The following is an 18422-nucleotide window of genomic DNA, read 5'->3' on the forward strand; positions in this document are numbered from 1 at the left end:
AATGGCTTTATAACCCTTTCCAGACTGATAGATCTCAATTACTTTCTTTCTCAATTGTTCCTGAATTTATTTGGGTCTCTGCATGATGTGTAGCTTTTAAGGATCTTCCGGTGGACTTTACTGTGTCAAGCAGCTCCTATTTAAGTGATGCCTTGATTGTGAACAGGTGTGGCAATAATCAGGCCTGGGTGTGGCTAGAGAAATTGAAGTCAGGTGTGGCCAACCACAGTTATAGTATGTTTTAACAAGGGGGGCAATCACTTTTTCACACAGGGCCATGATGGTTTGGATTTTTTTTCACCTGTAATAATAAACACTTTCATTTTCAAATTGCATTTTGTGTTTACTTGTGTTGTCCTTGACTATTGTTTAAATTGGTTTGATGTTCCGAAACACTTAAGTGTGACAAACATGCAAAGGAACAGGAAATGAGGAAGGGGGCAAACACTTTTTCACACCACTGTAAGTAGAAAGGTTACTGATACTATGTACTACCTCCTTTTTTATCAATATGTTTCAATAGCTACATATTTCAAATGCTGTGAGGAAATTACAGTTAATACGGCACACCCAGGAAGATGTATACAGAATAGATAATAATAGAATAGAATAATGATAGTGGACTGTACCAGGATCTGATCTGAGAACAGCATGGAGAATCGGATCCCAGTGATAAGGGTTGTAAATAGTCCACTATTACTGGACAATCCAAACCTATAATAAGTATTATATTATCTTCTCACAAAGGGGTCCATATGATATTGTGCAAAAATGTACGCGAATCAAAGTGTATCATATCCTACAAAATTCGGAGACCGCCCGGTGGATCTGAGTTCTATGATGCAGAATGGCAGGTGCTAGCTGTTTAAGCCGCTACAGAGCTTTGGGACGCTGGCTACATACCTCTGTTGTTACTGCAACTACTATATCTAGTCATAGTTCCATTATCTTTATTTTAACTGTTATTGCCACTGTTCATCACCCTCTCCCCGTCAGAAACCTCCTACCCAGAGCATGGGTCTGTCCCAGGTTTCCTCCTAAAAGGGAGTTTTTCCTGGACCCTGTCCCCCATGCTTGCTCTTGAGGGGATTACTGGAGTTGTAAGTTACTGGTCTTTTTAAGTTATAGAATGTGGTCTAGACCTACTCTATCTGTGAAGTGTCTCTCTTGTTATGATTTGATAAAATTTAATTTAATTTAGTCTACAAAATGACAGTTTTTTGTGAGGAAGTAAAGACAGGAGGGAGGGAGGCAAAACAACAAATACTGAAACAGACACTTACAAACACATATGTTAACAGATACACACGCACGCACACAAGACAGGGGACCAAACACACATGCGCAAGTTAAGGCAAAGGCTACAACACAAGGCTACATCCTGGACCTCCATGATTCAGCAATGCTGGGCCAAGTGTCCAGCGAGTTCCATAAACAAGAAATCCAAAAAGGAAAGAAACCATGCAAGGATAGATAGATTATGCTTCAAACGGGTTGCAATCATTCTCTTCGCATTCTATAAGTCAGCAGACACAGCACTTTTCTGAGTCCCAGAGAGCGGAAAGGCTGAGTGCATTCAGAATCAAGACCATAACAGGAACAAGCACAGTGACATTAATCAAGGCGGAAATTTTGGATGCAATATTGAATACTGTTCCAGAGCTTACCAACGGGAGAGCACACCAAGGACATGTGATGATATGTACCTTGAGCGTTTATTCGGCACAAAGTGCAGAAAGGGCTGTTCATTGTTTGCATGTGATGCATTTTCACATGGGTGAGATATGTCCTATGAAAGAAATCGTAGTGAATTTCACAAAATGACAGTTTTTCTGCAGTTTTGCTGGAAGTTTCTGTTAACAGATGTCAGAAAAGAAATTCAATCCAAAATACCCTTGCACATCTTTGTCTATACATTTGGGAAATATCACACTCTACGTTTTACGTTTTTTGTGAAATTACTATGATGATAATGGAAACAAAAAAGATGCAGAGGAGGATAATGAAATACAAACCGTGCATGCCAACAACTGTGCGGAGACTTGACTACCACAAAGTGTCTCCTCCAGGCCATCATCATGAGCAACCTGCTGTCTCTCCTCTCATTATACTGCCCCTCTCTCTCTGTCTTCATCCCCTCCTAACATTCTCTGGCTCTTCCTCCGGGATTCTCAACGTCCTCCATTGTTTCACATGGACTTTAAGGGCCTCATAACTGTCAAGAAACCTGTGGCTTGCCTGGAGCATTATGCATTGCTCTACCCCTCGTGGTGAATCTAACTGCTTTAATGATATACTGAGGAATAAATAAAGAGGCAAAGTCAGTCACATGACGCATACATGGAAAGGTGTACTGCAATTGAGACTGCAAAAATAGAGTTGTGGAAAAAATTAACTACATGAAAAGCAAAACACGGTTATCATTTGATTGATTTCATTTTGCTATTTCAAGTATTGCCATTATATGCTGGGCTGTTGTATGGGGCTGGGTGCATCAAATGTGCCATGCTTAGTTGATATGAAGACATATTGCTCAGAACTGATGAATGGTGGACATTGCACATTCTAGATACATATTCTTTCTAATCTGAATAAGACAAGTCCAAGTTAGGGTGCATTTAGGAGTATAGGAAAGCATATACTGTTAAATTCACTGCAAATGTTTTTATAGTGACATTTGTGTAAGAAAAAACAAAAACTATTATAACAAATACATGATTTCAGACGTTCAATGCAGAAATCTACGTCACACACACTTATTTTTTATGACTTTCATTCACTACTCCCTCTTATGCTAAGCTAAACCCCTATAGCTCAATATTCCTTCTCCTGCTTTATTATTCAATTAGACAAATGAACTTTGATTTGAATCATCAATAATAAAAATCCAATTAATAATCCCTCTCTTTTGTCTCTTGCAACCGCTAAACTGTGCACTCTGCATAGCTACAGTAAGTTGTTCTTGAATCCATCTCCTGCATTCTGTCTTATATAAATATATTAGAAGGGTACCGGGGGCCGACATGTCTGAATGTCATTGGTTAAAAACCAATGCTATGATGAAAGAAAAAATGTATTAAGTTATAGATTATAGAAAATGTTGTAACTAGACTATAATTCTTTTTCAACACTTCTTCTATCTTTGCCAAATCAATGTCATTTTTGTGTGATCAACAATATTTAACGGTAAAGGGCCTTTAAGGATTTCCCAGTCAAATTCAACATGGACCCAACATGGCACAGTTTGAGACAAGGATCAAGGTTAATTACTGTTACAACACAGCTAACTTTATAATGGGAATTAGCAGGCTTTGAAGAAGCTAACATACGACAATTTATTTATGTAGCATTCATAGGTAAATTGCAATTTGAATGTTGTTGTATACTGACAATAAAGAGGAAGAATTCTATTCTAAAAAGAGATGCTCGGATGTATGATCACTTCTTAATGGTGTTGAGATACTGACTATGTGGTCTCTTGGGTTAGGGTTAGCTTCTTTAACACAGCACAGCAAAACAACATAACATTATACTAATTTTAAAGCTGAGTAGGTAGTGTTTTGCATCATATACTCAAATATAATGTTTCAGCATATTGTAATTCAAGTCGTCTGAGAGAAAACAAGGCTTTTGCACCTCTTCTTACCTCTGTTTTTTTACTTTAGAAAATTGAGCTTGTGACGGGAGACTTAGCCCAATCACAGGTCATTTAAGAGAGTTAGTATGTTCCTGTTGGCTGATGTGCAAATGCAGAGTTTGTAAGTCCCTTCTGTAAAAGCTGTGTTTAACGTAGAAAAAGGCTCACAGCTGCAACTAACTTCAAAGATATTCTCATGGATAAGAGACTTTGTTGTGATCAATCTATTTTTGGACATATCAATTGTGTAAAAAATGTAATCAAATATAATACAGGGAGGGAACATTTCGAGTTGGGAGAGCTGGTGTGCTGGAGTTAGCCTTCAACATAGCACCAACATGATGGTTGGTTTTTCGTGCTTGCGTACCATGCTCTCACACAGCCTCAGCAGCTCCTTGTTCAAATTGTCAGCATTACCCAGCTAGGACCAAATCCAAAATCATATCAGAATGGCAGTTAGTATCACTGATAACAGTTATCTATTGAAAAACTGGCACGGTTTTCACATTTGAAAGGAAGACCCAAAAGCCGAGAGGGCAGGTTGATTGAACAAAAAGTGTTTCCAAAAACAGACAGGCCAAAAGAAAATCCAGAAACACTAGAAAGAAATGGGAGGAATTTGCACTGCAAGCCAAGAAGGAACACAGACAATCCAACACAGAACAAGAGAACTCCAAACTTATATACACAAGGAAAGGAGGGTGGCATCGATGGACAGGGTGGGGCATTTAGACATTCCAGGCCGGAAAACACACAGGGCGGAGAGGTAACAAACAAGTGAGCCTAGGAAATGAAACAGGATCATGAAAAAAAACACTTACCTTATGAATTTTCCAATTCAATAAAATCATCCTTTCAGCAACCAGATGGTTGATTGTTCAGGCAATTAATCAAAGATGGCGACAGCAGCGCGGTGGGACCAAAAAAAATCTACCGTAGACCTCCGGCCCTCAGATGGTGAATGAATGAACAACACACAGCACAGCAACACAACGCCTTTTTTCCTTTTCAGTCTAACCATCTCAGCGCCACCTTTCCCTTTTCTTTTTTGACTTTCTATCATTAAACTCACACACTGTTAACATTATCAATAGACTTAACTGCTTTACGTCATAGGCCGACCAGGGCCAGGCCATTTGTGGAGGGTTTGCTCAAAGATCCCCCTATATTTCAGAAAGTCCTGGACATGGTTGTGACCGTTAGGGCTTTCTGACTGGCCCGTGTTTGTATTGAAATAAGAGGCTGCTGCGGGATGAGCAGAGGCTGCACAGTTTGACCAGAAGTTCCAAAGTCTCGAAACACCAGGAAAAGTCCTGACTCTCTCTCTGACCGATTGCCACTCCGCCTTTGGCGACTGATCAAACGGGTCAAACAACAATCTGGAATAAACTTTAGCAAAATCCTCACAATGTAAAAATCTGGCTAAATTTGTACAGTGTCTGTTGGGAATGATGTGAATGACTCCACTGAGAATCATTACACAAAATATGCAGCTTTCATCTCATTGCTTTGGTCTGTTAGTTCATTACCAACAGCCACCCAACTTCATGTAAAACTACAGAAAGCTGCTTCCAGCATGCAGCCTCAGACTTCTTTTAACCTACCTGCCCCATGTGAAATAACAGAGAGCCAAAATAATGAGATTTAAACATCTAGCGTACCAGGAACCAGGATATGTTTTCTCAAGAGAAGCTGAGACGCAATTAAATCCTGGGCTCATTCATCAGGTGGAGAGGGGCTGAACTCCAAAGAGATGACTATGATGTGTTGAGTGTGCCTAATGCGCACCTAATTCGTTTTTGCCGATGTGTTAACAATGAGAAGACAATAATATACAGAGGTGTTGTTTGCTGTTTAATTGTTGTTCAACACACACACACACACACATGCACACACACACACACACTACCGGTCAAAAGTTTGGGGTCACTTAGAAATTTCCATTTCACTCCATTGGAGACAGAATTCCAGCAGAGATCAGTTACAGTGTTTTTTTAACCAAGGCATTAGTTTTTAGATTACATCATGTGCTTACATGATTGCATAATAGTTCTCTAATGTTTTCTCAGTTAGTTTTTTTAAAATGATATCAGATTAGTGAACAGAATCAGCCTTTGGAACACTGGATGAATAGTTGCTGATAAAGATCATCTCAGATCAGCTGGTATTTTGTCTATGATGGAGTGGTATGGAAATTTGTGATTGACCCCAAACTTTTGACCGTCAGTGTACGTCCCCACACACCCCCAGTTTTCTGGCTCTTTCAATAAGCCCTGAAGTCAGGAAATGAATGAAAGAGTTGCAGTTGAATGAACAGTCTAGCTTTTAGTGATTCTCTGGAGCACACAGCTCAGTTTTGCTCCAGTTTATAGCTCAGCACAAGGTTCATGAGCTGGTCAACCATGACAGCCCTGTCCATTTGGTTCCATCACTTCACAGCTTCTGCAGCTTTATTAAGCAATCATATCAATTGCATCAGTGCACTACTTTGAATACTAGACTGTGCCTGACTCGCAGTTGAAAAATGCAGGAAATAGCTGTCTTTAACCTGGCTGCATATTCCCAGGCAGTGCTTATGAGAGATCAGTCTCATTCATATGTACATAGTGAAGGTTTAATTATGTTTATCTTGTCCGTCTCCATATCCACTGGTCTTTTCATCTGTCTATGGCTTTAATGGCCTGTCTGTGTGTGTTTAGTTGACCATCCATCTGGCCTGACACGCAATGACTCACATTTCTGGGCTGATTCATTGCCATGCCAGTGCAGAAACCTGTTAAGGCAACAAAACCACTAGGTTGGGTTTAGGAAAAGATTGCAGTTTTGCTTCAAAGAAGTATGTGTGTTATGTATGTACAATAAGTGACGTGACAAAAGTCTATTAAAATAAGTAAATGTTTACTTTTGCTTTCACATGGGACAGTGGACACCTGGGAGAAAGTTCTGCATGTCTGATAAAGTTCCACCCACCCTGACCTCCTTCCTGCACAGACTTTAGCTACGTATGTCCCCATTCATGGGCTGTATGCGTCACACCGGCACCACAAAGGATGTCCCATTTCATTTAATTCCCAAGGTTCCTTCAGATGCGTAAATCTACAGAATTTGGAGGATCCAACTGTTGTATCCTTCGCAGCCCCAGGATTCCCAGCATTCAAGCAATAGCACAGGCCAACACAAACGGCCAACAACCAAGGTTTTTTAATTTTTTCACAATTTTCATCTGCTATTTCATCAATAAATGTACTTTGTGTAGATTTTGAGTATAGGCATCAACATTTCTACATCCTAATGTGTAAAGTGTTTTGAAAATGTTTTTGGTAAACAAACAAAGTTTTCACGCTGCTTGAGACATTGAAATGCTTGGACCTGAGTGAACCGGTATAGACAGTTGCTTCAGTGTTGCGTGAGCGTGGCACTGACATGACATTTGCGGTCCATGGGGGGGTGACTCCAGTGATGTAACTACCAAATAAGTTTCAGGCTTTATTGTACCAGGTACATTGACTCACAGCCTGTCTGAACTAATTGTTCTCATTAATTTTACACAAAGAGGTCACATGCCATAATTAAAAAATGTCATTTTTAGCCCCATGTGGTGCAGCACTAATGATACTCAAAAGACATAGTATATTCACGTGGGAGCTATCCTTTAAACATGACTTTATTAAGCTGCTAATTATCAAGTGTAATCTGGACTTATTTCACTCCAGTTCTGTGAGTACTCTATTTGTAAAACCAGACAAATATGCCTTTCACACAACTTCCTTTTGTGTGATGTTATTTTTTAGTAACAAGGCTTGTGGTTCCCTTTCTTTATCAAAGAGGACATGAGTCGGAAATAGAAAAGGCTCATTTGTTTATTTCAGATAATTTAAAAACACATTAACTATATCCAGAGAGGTAATAGCTTTTTAGACCCTTCAAAAATGAAACCTCTTCTGGCTTAATTCCTTGAAAAGTAATGAAAGCAATCAAACCATGTTCACACATTTCAATCTGGCTGTGAAGTTTCTTGTACACAGCCATGGCTTCTAAAAACATGACATTCCCGAACAACTAATTTGCGTTTGCAATGACGTTTCTAGTGAAACTATGTTGTTGCTGCTAGGATGTGTACTGAAAATCTTTTTCCCTCAAAACCTAATTGAGAAGGCAGTGTAGTTATACAACATAGCTTTTAGGAGACATGTTTCTGTACCAATTCAATTCAATTCAATTTTATTTATAGTATCAATTCATAACAAGAGTTATCTCAAGACACTATACTGATAGACCAAACTCCAGAATTTACAAGGACCCAACAGTTCTAGTAGTCTCCTCCAGAGCAAGCAACAGTGCGACAGTGCGACAGTGGTGAGGAAAAACTTCCTTTTAGGCAGAAACCTCGGTCAGACCCAGGCTCTTGGTAGGCGGTGTCTGACGACCGGTTGGACACAATGACGAGGAGCCGGACAACACCCCTGCATCAGAGCTGGAGGCTCAGGGATCATAACCCACCACGGCACCTGTCTTTCCAGGCACGACCCCCATCCCCCAAAACCTCTAACCCTGCCCTATTCCCTGATCTCCCAGACCCAGCCCAGCCTCTCGTTTCACCAGTTGATCTTCATACTGTAGGTAATAAACGGAAACCATTGGCTCTGACTGAACTTTTAGTAAGGTTTTGAAAATGTTTGCCATTCAAATCAGACTTTAAAGACGCTAGACTCAAAAACAACTTGCTGAGGACTCTGAGGTCATGTTAATTACAAGAACAACCCAAGGGAATAGTTGCAGGATTGGACATGTACAGAAATGAATACATTCACAGCTTCTCAGGTGAGAAATATAGTATCTATTAACTAGAGGTTGACTGTGCTGTAAGGTATTAAATTTGGCTGAATTTCAGGCTTAAGAATTTACGCTGCAACCCAGTCTCATGAAATGAGGCAGTTTGTGAAATGGTGACGTCATATAATCCATTGATCTGTGTACAGGGACAAAGTTTTCTGTTTTTTTTTCATACTGGTGAGCATACATTTAAACTGTTTTTAATGGGAAGCATCTTTTGTGATAACAGCTCGGTTACGGCAGCAAGTAGTTATGAAAAGCTGAAAATCAGCATAAGGAGGTTAGTTGGATTGGTGGATGGGTCAGAAACACAGGACTTTCCACCCGGAGACCGGGGCTCGTGTCCCGCGTGTGGCGGTTCCTTTCCGCGTTCTTGTTTTCTTAACCACAACCATCCAACTGGCGTGTGGCGTTTTATTTCCCCGTTGTTGCGTCCCCCAGAAACCGCAGATCTTGTACCGGCGGCCGTTGTTGTCACCGTCTACCTCGTCTGGCGTTTCATTTCCCGGTTGTGGCGTCCCCCAGAGCAGCCCAGTGTCACGGCGTTTGTTGCCGGTGTGGGACGTTTCATTGGGACAGCATGACACAATAACACATTGTGGTTGAACTGTTGTGCCTGTCAAAGTTCTCTCCTCACTGAGAGTCAAATAAATGCTTCTGTGCAGTTCATCGGCCACCTGAAACGTCTTCATGTAAAATGTGTTGTCCTGCACCTAAGGTTTTCCTTAACAATGACAAAAACTGTTTTGGACTTTCCTCACCCTGCCATATATACAATGCAAAAGAGACATACAGGCACAACCAGGTCATAAGTAGGTGTAACAATGTGGGTGAATTTCATTTTCCTTCTTAAGGACTGCTACATTGACAGTTGGCTCCCGTTGGCTCCCTGATTTGAAGAGTGACTGGCAGAAGTCTGTCAAGCTTTAGATTTGTTCTCATACCGAAGTGGTAAAAATAGTTCTCCATCAATAGACACTTTGAAGGGTTGTATTTTTTTAATTGCCCAAAGACACAAGCGTTTGTCAGCTCAGAGAGCGGCCAGTAGCCTACAGTGAGAAACATGCCAAGACCATATTAGTTCACTGGAACACAACATCCCAGCAGCATCCTACATACGTATATTAACAACAGTGGTAATGTTAATGATTAAAATGAATTAAATGGGCCTTAAGGATCTACTTCTGATTGCATGTAATGAATTATGTGGCACTAGGGCTATTGTTCTGCTTAATGAAAGGAGAAATTACCGTGGATGGGTAGAAGCACAGAATAGATTAATAGATCACACAGAACTGAACTCAATTTTGTAAGTCCTAATGAGCTGTCAGTCTTCCATCCAGCACTGTGTGACTGGGTTTTAACTTTTGCGTACAGCTGGAGTCGTGGTGGGTGGACCAAGATAGGCTGAGGGAGACAGGAGAGGAAAAAGGTGATGGGGAGAGAAAGGAAACCTAGAGGTCAAGATCATTTAATGAGCACTATTGATGCAATAATTAGAACATCAGCAGGCTAATGAAGTAATTATTTGCTGAATGTTTTTTTCACTTTGCCATTTAGTAGACATCTGTTACGTTACTTACCTAGTGGTAGGGCTATTATCACAAACGATTCCTCAAAGCCTAAAAAAAGAACTGGCTGTAATTGTTTGTTAAAGACAAGGTCTACATGTTTTTCTTTTTTCATGTATCCTCTTCATCTCATTTGAGTTACTTTTTTTCTAATTTTTAGAACTATTTAACTTTATCTTGGCTTGTACAGTCATTTCTTTAATCTATCTGTAGTTTTTCAGTAGTTTTTATTCTGAACAAAGTCTAAGTACAGTAGTTAAGTGTGAAGATAGATGGCCAGAATATATGGAATGTATAAATGGATAAAAACAATTTACTTTCATTAAATTCCTACATTGCAGCTATCACGGTGCTTTGAAGGCCATTGCTAGTTGAGTTTTGCAGAGAAAATGTTACTGTGAGCTACAGGGCACCGTGAGTTGTTTCAGCGGCTGTCAAGGTAAACTTTAGCCGACAATAAGTGAGCGTCATGCGACGGCGGCAGTTAAAGCTCCCATGACATGGTTCTCCTGGAATGCTTTTACATAGACCTTAGTGGTCCCCTAATACTGTATTTGAAGTCTCTTTTATATAGACCTTAGTGGTCCCCTAATACTGTATCTGAAGTCTCTTTTATATAGACCTTAGTGGTCCCCTAATACTGTATCTCAAGTCTCTTTCCCAAAATATTCTGCCTTGGTGCAGAATTACAGCTACTAGAGCCAGTCCCACAGTGAGCTTTCCTGCAGTGGACCAACTGCCACTTTGCTTGTTTGAAAGCCATGATGTCTCTCTCTCATGGGCGAGCCAAATTCTCTGGGTATGCAAAGCAGAGACAGGGGAGGTAACCTTGCCCCTTATGACCTCATAAGGAGCGAGATTCCAGATTGGCCGATTTGAGCTTTCGTTTTCGCAAAGGCAGAGCAGGAGACCCAGGGCTTGGTTTACATCTATCACCATCTCTAGCCACTGGCGGACCATAGGGCAGGCTGGGGAAATACATATTAATGTTAATAAACCTCCAAGTGAAATTTTCGTGCCATGGGACCTTTAAGAATAGGCACCAAAAACGACTAGTTAAGTTCATTAAAAATATTGTGGTTTGGATCAAAACCCAGACACATACAAAGGTTTCCTGTGTGAAAGTCTTGTGTTGTCCCCGGGGCACAATCTCTGCTCCACTGCTTGAAAGCCCTGTGTTTTTTTGCTTATTTGTGTTATTGTATTTCCAGCTTTAACTCAATTAATGCTTCAGTATTTCTGTGATATCTGGACCAAAACACACAATGAAAAGGCATCAATAACAATTGGTTTCCCTTAAAAAATGTATTTCTGCATGCTGTAATGTATAAAATCTATGGCTTGTTTTCTTCATTTTATGCCGGCTGCATGTAACTGTCTCTGGGACACTAGTCAATAAAGTGGTTGAGGAGGCTGGTCAAGTCGGATCCAGGTTGGATGTCTGATAGCTTTTCAGTGGTTTGGGGTGCATCCGTCTCCCAAAACCACAGTCTTCTTTAGCATAAGCAATGCGTAAAATGAGAAGTCACCTCAGACAAGGCCACTGGGCTAAGTACTTCATTTACGTAATATAATTCATCCCTATCACATTCTAGGAATGGCAAATTTAACCACAGACATTCTTCTGCTGGAAAAGAAAAAGGTCGAGGAGAAACTATCAAGTCATCCTGAAAGTTTATTTTTCAAAATCAGCACATTGAACACCTCAATCCAACACATATCTAGCAATAACTTGACACCTGCCTAACATTTATTTATCATATATGACACCTTGGTTCTGAAACACATTCAAATCAACACTGAAATAAAATTCTCACAGCTGTTCTTATGTAAATGTGCACCTCTTTCTTTGCTTGTAAAAATACTGACTCGGTGATAATCAAATAGGATGCTTAACAATTACTCTCAGCATTCAAATCTTAAATTAGACATGTTAACCATAGACATTTATGTATTTGTGTGTAAGTGAATGTTATCTCCACAAGATAACTATTTTTATAGCAATTTTTAAAACCAAGTTACAAAGTGCTGTCCAGTAAAAACAGTTGAATTAAAAACAAGATCCCTAATTAAAATATAACCTATTTTAAGTGACAAGACAAGATTTTGGAACAATTAGTAGAGCCCTCCCAGAGGATTTCAGGCATCACAGACCTGGCAGGAGCCAGGCTAATTCAGGGCTTTAAAAACAAGTGTCCTAGTAAAATCTTGAAATCAATTCTAAAACACACTGGTAACCAGTGAAGGGCAGCAAGGATCTGTGTAACCCTACCACTGCCCTGAGCTGCAGTCTATCAATGCTTCCCTTCCCTTACAGAGCACGGCAATAAGCAAGTCTGGAACTTAAGTTACATTTGATTTTAACTTTTTCTAAACTTAAAGTGCTCATATAATGTTCATTTCCAGGTTCATAATTGCATTTAAAGGTTGTACCAGAATAGGTTTTTGTGGTTTACTTTTCAAAAAACACCATTTATTTGTTGCACTGCACATTACTGCAGCTCCTCTTTTCACTCTTAGCTACAGAGTGAGAAATCTCACTTCTGTTCCATCTTTATTGGGAATCTCACATGCCCAGTAGCTAGGTCAGCACAGCTATCTGTTCAGTTGCAGAGCATGAGGGCGTGCTAGTAGCTAGGAAAGGACGGGTGTTACAAAGTGACGCAAGTACAGGCGTGGGGGAAGGCTGTTCTCATGGAGGCAACAACTGGAGTTGAGTTTTGGAAAAGAACAACGAGTAAAGGAAACAACACCCGCAGGACACAATCCCCGGTCCCCGGGGGGAAAGTCCTGCGTTGTTTGACCCATCTACCACCCCAACCAACCAACCTCCCTTTGTGGATTTTCATCATTTCAGACTACTCGCTACCGTATTCATGCTGTGATAAAAAAGCTGCTTCCCATTCAAATACATTAATTTATTTCTAAATGCAACATAGCTCAGTCTATAACGTATATACACAACATTAAATAACACAGTTTATTATATCATGTTCATGCTAAAACATATTTACAGTGCACATAGTATATTGCAAAAAGTGTCCATTACACAAAAACCCAAACAGCAGAGGCGGTGAACAAACTCCATAACTAAAACCGATGGCCAACACATTTCAGATAACGATAATGATAGAGACATTTTTGGTAGTGATCTAAACTTAATGCATTTAGTTTCTCCATGTTTACTTGCTGTATTTTCGCTCAATTTTAGTAAAGTCTCACTATCGCTGTCCTTACAGTGCAACACTGGTGCATAGATTTATGTAATAGCAAACAAACACCCTGGGTATTAATATTTAAATTAGGTGTTCAACACATTCTCTCTCCCATCACATAAAATAAGGATGCTTGGTCAGGTGCTTTAGGGGCTCTTATTGATGCTAAAAGTCTCCTATAGCATCCTATCTAAAACGCCCTTGGTCAGGACTATTGGCGTCAATGTTAATGCATTCAGGTTAAGGGTGAAAGTCCTGTGTTGTTTGACCCATCCAACACCCCAACCACCCTCCCTATGCGGAATTTCGGGCTTTCATACTACCCTTAACCCTTGTATGGTATTTGGGTCCAACTGACCCATTTCCAATTTTTGCAAAAAGAAAAATAGTACCTTATTTTCTGTGATAAAAATGATTTCCTGACTCAATTCAAAAAATCATTCAGGATATGACCCTTTCCCTTTTTTTCCATAGTGGATTTTTAACATGAATTATAAACTTATGAGAAAAAATGAACCACAATTCCACTTGATTGTGTGCCAGTAGAGACTGATGCATTCCCTAAACATGTATGCTATCTCAATTGTTTGACATTGAGATAAATACAATATTTGTTAAATTTTAATTTCAGAATTGTTTTTAAAACCCCAAATTATTACGGGTCAATTTGACCCGAGGGATTAGAGAGGGTCCTCAAAGTGAAGACAACACATTGGTTAACACTACATCTTCAAGCGGAGCTGCTGCTCCTCCCGTTGCGTACTACACACACACTGAGGGGTGATTGCGTTGTATCTGACGCTGACAGACACTGCCCAGGCATCCATATTTTACAAGTTGGTCCAGTTACACAGTCCGGCTACTAAAAGTTAATCAACACCTGCCAGCCGATCAGTATTCTTAATTCTTAAAAAGCTATCAAACAACATTGCACATGTACAGAATGAAAGCAGTACCTCTGATTTCCCTCATACCGTTTCAGCTCCAGCCTCTCTTGGTGAGCAGTGATCTTAACTGTATCCCTCTAAATCAAAATGACACAAAAAGCTCTACCAATGTTTTATAGTCAGTAGGAATTTTTTCTTTGTTAGCCATCCAAGCAGCTTGAAATCTAGATCCAAGTTAACTAACAAAGGAATGGGACTCAGTTCCTCCTCATTTTTTATTTGCAGCACTTTGCCACAGAACTTAGTGACTCTTACATCCAGAACATTACTGTACCAGCTGCTCTGCCATTCTGACAGCCTAATTGGAAGTCACACCTCAAAGCTTGTTGTACTCTTTAAAGAGATTCTTCACATCATTTCCTCTATGCAACATGTACTGATGTGGGAGTTGCTCTAACACATTAGACATATCAGACTTTGAGCACATCATCCCAAAGAAGGTGCTGTTTCAGTTTGATTTAGAATGTATTTTCAGTATTAACCAGTGTTTAGCTGTTCCCTGGCTTTTTGCATTGATGTCTTGTAAGACATCTTTAGGTGGGTGTAAACTGGGCTCAGTGGGAGAGCGGTGCTCTTTTGTGTTTAACCAGATCTGTAACCAAATGAACAATTAGTAGGTTTTGGGGAGCAGATTAATGCTTTTTCATAGGGGGATTACTCTGGCTGATTTTTTGCAATTTGGCAGCTATTAGGGAATGTCCTGTTCTTTTGAGCTTTTTGGATAAACCGCCTGAACATCTTGAAGGGAAGCCAAGGAACAAATTGAGCTAAAAGTCTTTTTTTCATTTCATTAGTCTTGGAAGTTTGCATTTCAGTGTCATGTTTCAATTTTTTTGCTTTTCATGTCTTCAAAATCCCTAATTGTTTATGTATCGACACACATGCGTTGTTTCACTGCTTTCAAAAGCAAATCTTTTGAAATACAAAGAGTTGTTGCCAAAATTTAAGATCGTGTGTATTGACTCACAACACGTGCTAATTACTTGGTGATTAATGTCTACTTAAACCTGCCTAAACTTTTTTGACATTTCAAGGATTTGTCTTCCCACCAAGGTTCGGATGAGCCATCATCACACTGTTTTCTGCTTGATGAAGAACAGATGCATCTCACTCCCACATACCGTGGTTTCTGAGTATGACTCAAAAGAAAGTAATACATGAGTATCCCTTGGAGTAAGTGTCAAAGTCAAGCTTGAGGTGCCATTGTTACGTCTGTGGGAAGCTCGCCGGCAAGGCACCCCCCACATTCCCTCGCTCTTGCTCTCTCTGTTGATCAGTTTAGTGATCTCACTCACGTTTCTTAATGAGTCATGTAGACATGTTTTGTAGCTTGGATCCCAGCTGCCATAGGTTGAGAAGTTCGGTCTGGACCGTTATGGAGCAACTATGCTCCAACAAGAGCTGGTAGGACCAATCAAATTGTCACTCTATATGATGATGGACAGATTATCAACGCGCATGGCTTGAATTTGTTTATAACAAAGTTGGGTGCTGCTGGAGACGTGATATCAAGCCTCCAGTAACAGCGCCATGTCTTAAAGCAACCATGGGCTCAGTGGCCAACAAGTGGCCCTGAAAGACTTTTCCCTTAGACTTTGCATGGTGAGAAAACCTTCTATATTTCAGCAAATAATTTCTTTTTGTGGGTACATCAACTAACCAGTCGGAACACTAAAAGTGTCCTTGTTTAAAACATCATGTTTTTTTAAAAATTTTAACATTCACTAGTAACCAAATCTAGAGTTTTTCAACTAGGCAAGATGATCCGCAGGACTGCGCCCGCCCACGCAGCCCTGCAGTAGGCCCACGTAGCCCTGCAGTCAGCAGGGAGTTGGGAACCGGAGGATTGGTGATTCAAGTCCCCATACAAACAAAAGTATGTTCACCTCCTGGGCACTCCCAAGGTGTTCTCGAACAAGGCACCGAACCCCCAATTGCTCGGGGCGCCTTTCCATGGGCAGCCCCCCTCACTCTGACATCTCTCCATTAGTGCATGTATAGGACCTGAGCATGTGTGTGTAATTCAGGCCTGTGTGTAATAACAACAGAGTGTAAATTGTACTTTCCCCTTGCGGGACAAATAAATTATACATTATTACATTATTTTTACATTATGATGGTTCTCCTGAGGTCCTATAGCTGCTATAATAGATATACCTAATGGTTGTAATTCAACATGTGTTCTATTAATACATGCAAGGTATTATCTTATGATACATCCAAGGGATATATAGATGCCTGTAAAGCCTGTAACATGGATGTAATGTCATTAGCGTTTTCCAAACTAGTTTGGAGTTGGCTAGGCTAGTTGCTGACATCTGTGGTAGCTAGCAATTGAATTCTGCTGATAACTATACGTTGCTCAACATAGGCCACTACTCTGTCGCTTTGATTGGTTGTAGGTCTATCCAATTGAGTGCAGAGGAATTTTATTTCCTGGTTTGGTTGAAACGCCCCATAATCACAGCCCAATGGAGCAGAATCAAACTTATAATCTGACGAGAACCTGGGTATGACGTCAGGCTTCATGTTTTGTGCAAATCCTCTGTGAGGTTTGCAAGGTGTGCCAGTCATTACAATAGAGCTGGGCCATTAGGAGAAAATCAAGTATCACAGTATTTTTGACCAAATACCTCGATTTCGATATTGCAACGATTTGTTATGAAGGCATTGACAATTGGTGCTTTCACAGAGTATCTACAGCAGAGATCTTCAAAAGGGCTTCCAGGGCCCCTAGGGGTTCCTCAGAGCTACTGCAAGGGGCCTCCAAATTATTAGGTTTTTTCAAAAATGAAAATTTCTACATGAACCAAAATACAAATCCTCCTAATTGTGAAAAAAGCATTAAAGCTTTAGTGCTTAACATTTTCGTATTAATAAACATCCGTTACATTCAAGCCATTGCCAAATGAGTTGCTACATTTAAAACCATTAGCTCCATACAACTCTCTCTGTATTTCACAGCATAACCATGTTCAGAAGATGGTGTTGGCCGGTAACTTTAACGCGCAGAAACTTGAGTGAAGATAATGACCTCTTCTGAAGAGTCCATCATGTTGTTTTTATTCCTCTATGTCCTCATTGGGTGCACGGCCACGTAAGGCATGTATCATGTGGACGCGCCAACAGTGTTCTTCAGTACCCAGAATTCCTCGTGGAGGAAACAGAAACTGTGCACTATAGCTAAAATGATAGGCTTACTGCCCTTTAAGTAAAGTAGTGACTTATGTAGCCATCCACAGTTAGTGTCCATCCCAAGGCTTCACTCTTCCACATTTAACATTAAAACAATTATATAATAGCTTAGTGTTATACACTTAAAAAGGTATGCATAAACGCTGTAGGCCAACCACATTCTTCCACCAAAGTTCTGCCATGGACTCTGTAACATGTTTTGTAGAAAAAATGCCTAGGTTACCTTGTTTCAAGCCATTATAGTGTGCTATAGAAAGCCTGCAGAAAGAGTCAGCTCAATTTGTGCCAGTTCTCATCAATATTCTGCAACCTCAGATTGGCTAAAAGCTAGCCAATAAGAGCCTCGTTATCAGCATCCTTTACCCAGTGCAACTTGGCGAGGTCATGAATAGTAATGAGCTCAGGCAACATACCATCGGACTGACCAGCTGTTGTGATTGGTGTGATTTCTCCTCTTATTTCTTTTCAACCTCTAGAGCTGTCAGAGGAGGTAGCAGTTCATTTTCACATTCATAACATAACACAAACACATGTGAACCGAACATACTAAAAAAATGGTTTTGTGTACCTTTAAGCGGGTAAAGGCAAGTAATAGAACAGTTAGAACAATTTGGGAAGTTCAGAGAAGTACATCACTTTACTGTAATGCAGCCTTTAAAACCAGGAAAAGAAAATTAAAAAGAAAGAAAGGGTATTTGAATGGCTTATTTAAATAAATGATCTTGGCTGTGGTTTAAGCAACATTCACCTTTAAATGGTGAAAGGGTGGAAATAAAAAATGTGTTACTGAAGAAGAGGAACATCCTAAAATTTTCCAAAGGAGGTTTTACACTTATTTCATGAATTAACCTTTGCAAGAAAAATTTAACATGTTAGGGCTTCCAATCCTCATGTTATTATTCCTCTATGGTAGACGTAGCAAAAAGAACCACATGGAAGCAATTGATGGATGTTGAAATGCTACATGCAACACTGTCAACCACATTTGAATATAGGGGAATGCAGGGGGTTACGCTGTGCCTTT

At 40.1% G+C, this 18422-nt stretch overlaps 1 long non-coding RNA gene across 1 annotated transcript; it reads left to right on the forward strand.

Moving 5' to 3' along the window:
- The first annotated feature begins 994 nt into the window (after positions 1-994).
- On the forward strand, positions 995-16264 carry LOC117952527. The gene is made up of 4 exons (XR_004658439.1): positions 995-1100; positions 5557-5562; positions 7436-7439; positions 16254-16264. It is a non-coding gene; the product is annotated as an uncharacterized LOC117952527 (long non-coding RNA).
- The last annotated feature ends 2158 nt before the right edge of the window (positions 16265-18422 follow it).

The sequence above is a fragment of the Etheostoma cragini genome, chromosome 11 (genome assembly GCF_013103735.1).
Source record: "Etheostoma cragini isolate CJK2018 chromosome 11, CSU_Ecrag_1.0, whole genome shotgun sequence".
NCBI lineage: Eukaryota > Metazoa > Chordata > Actinopteri > Perciformes > Percidae > Etheostoma > Etheostoma cragini.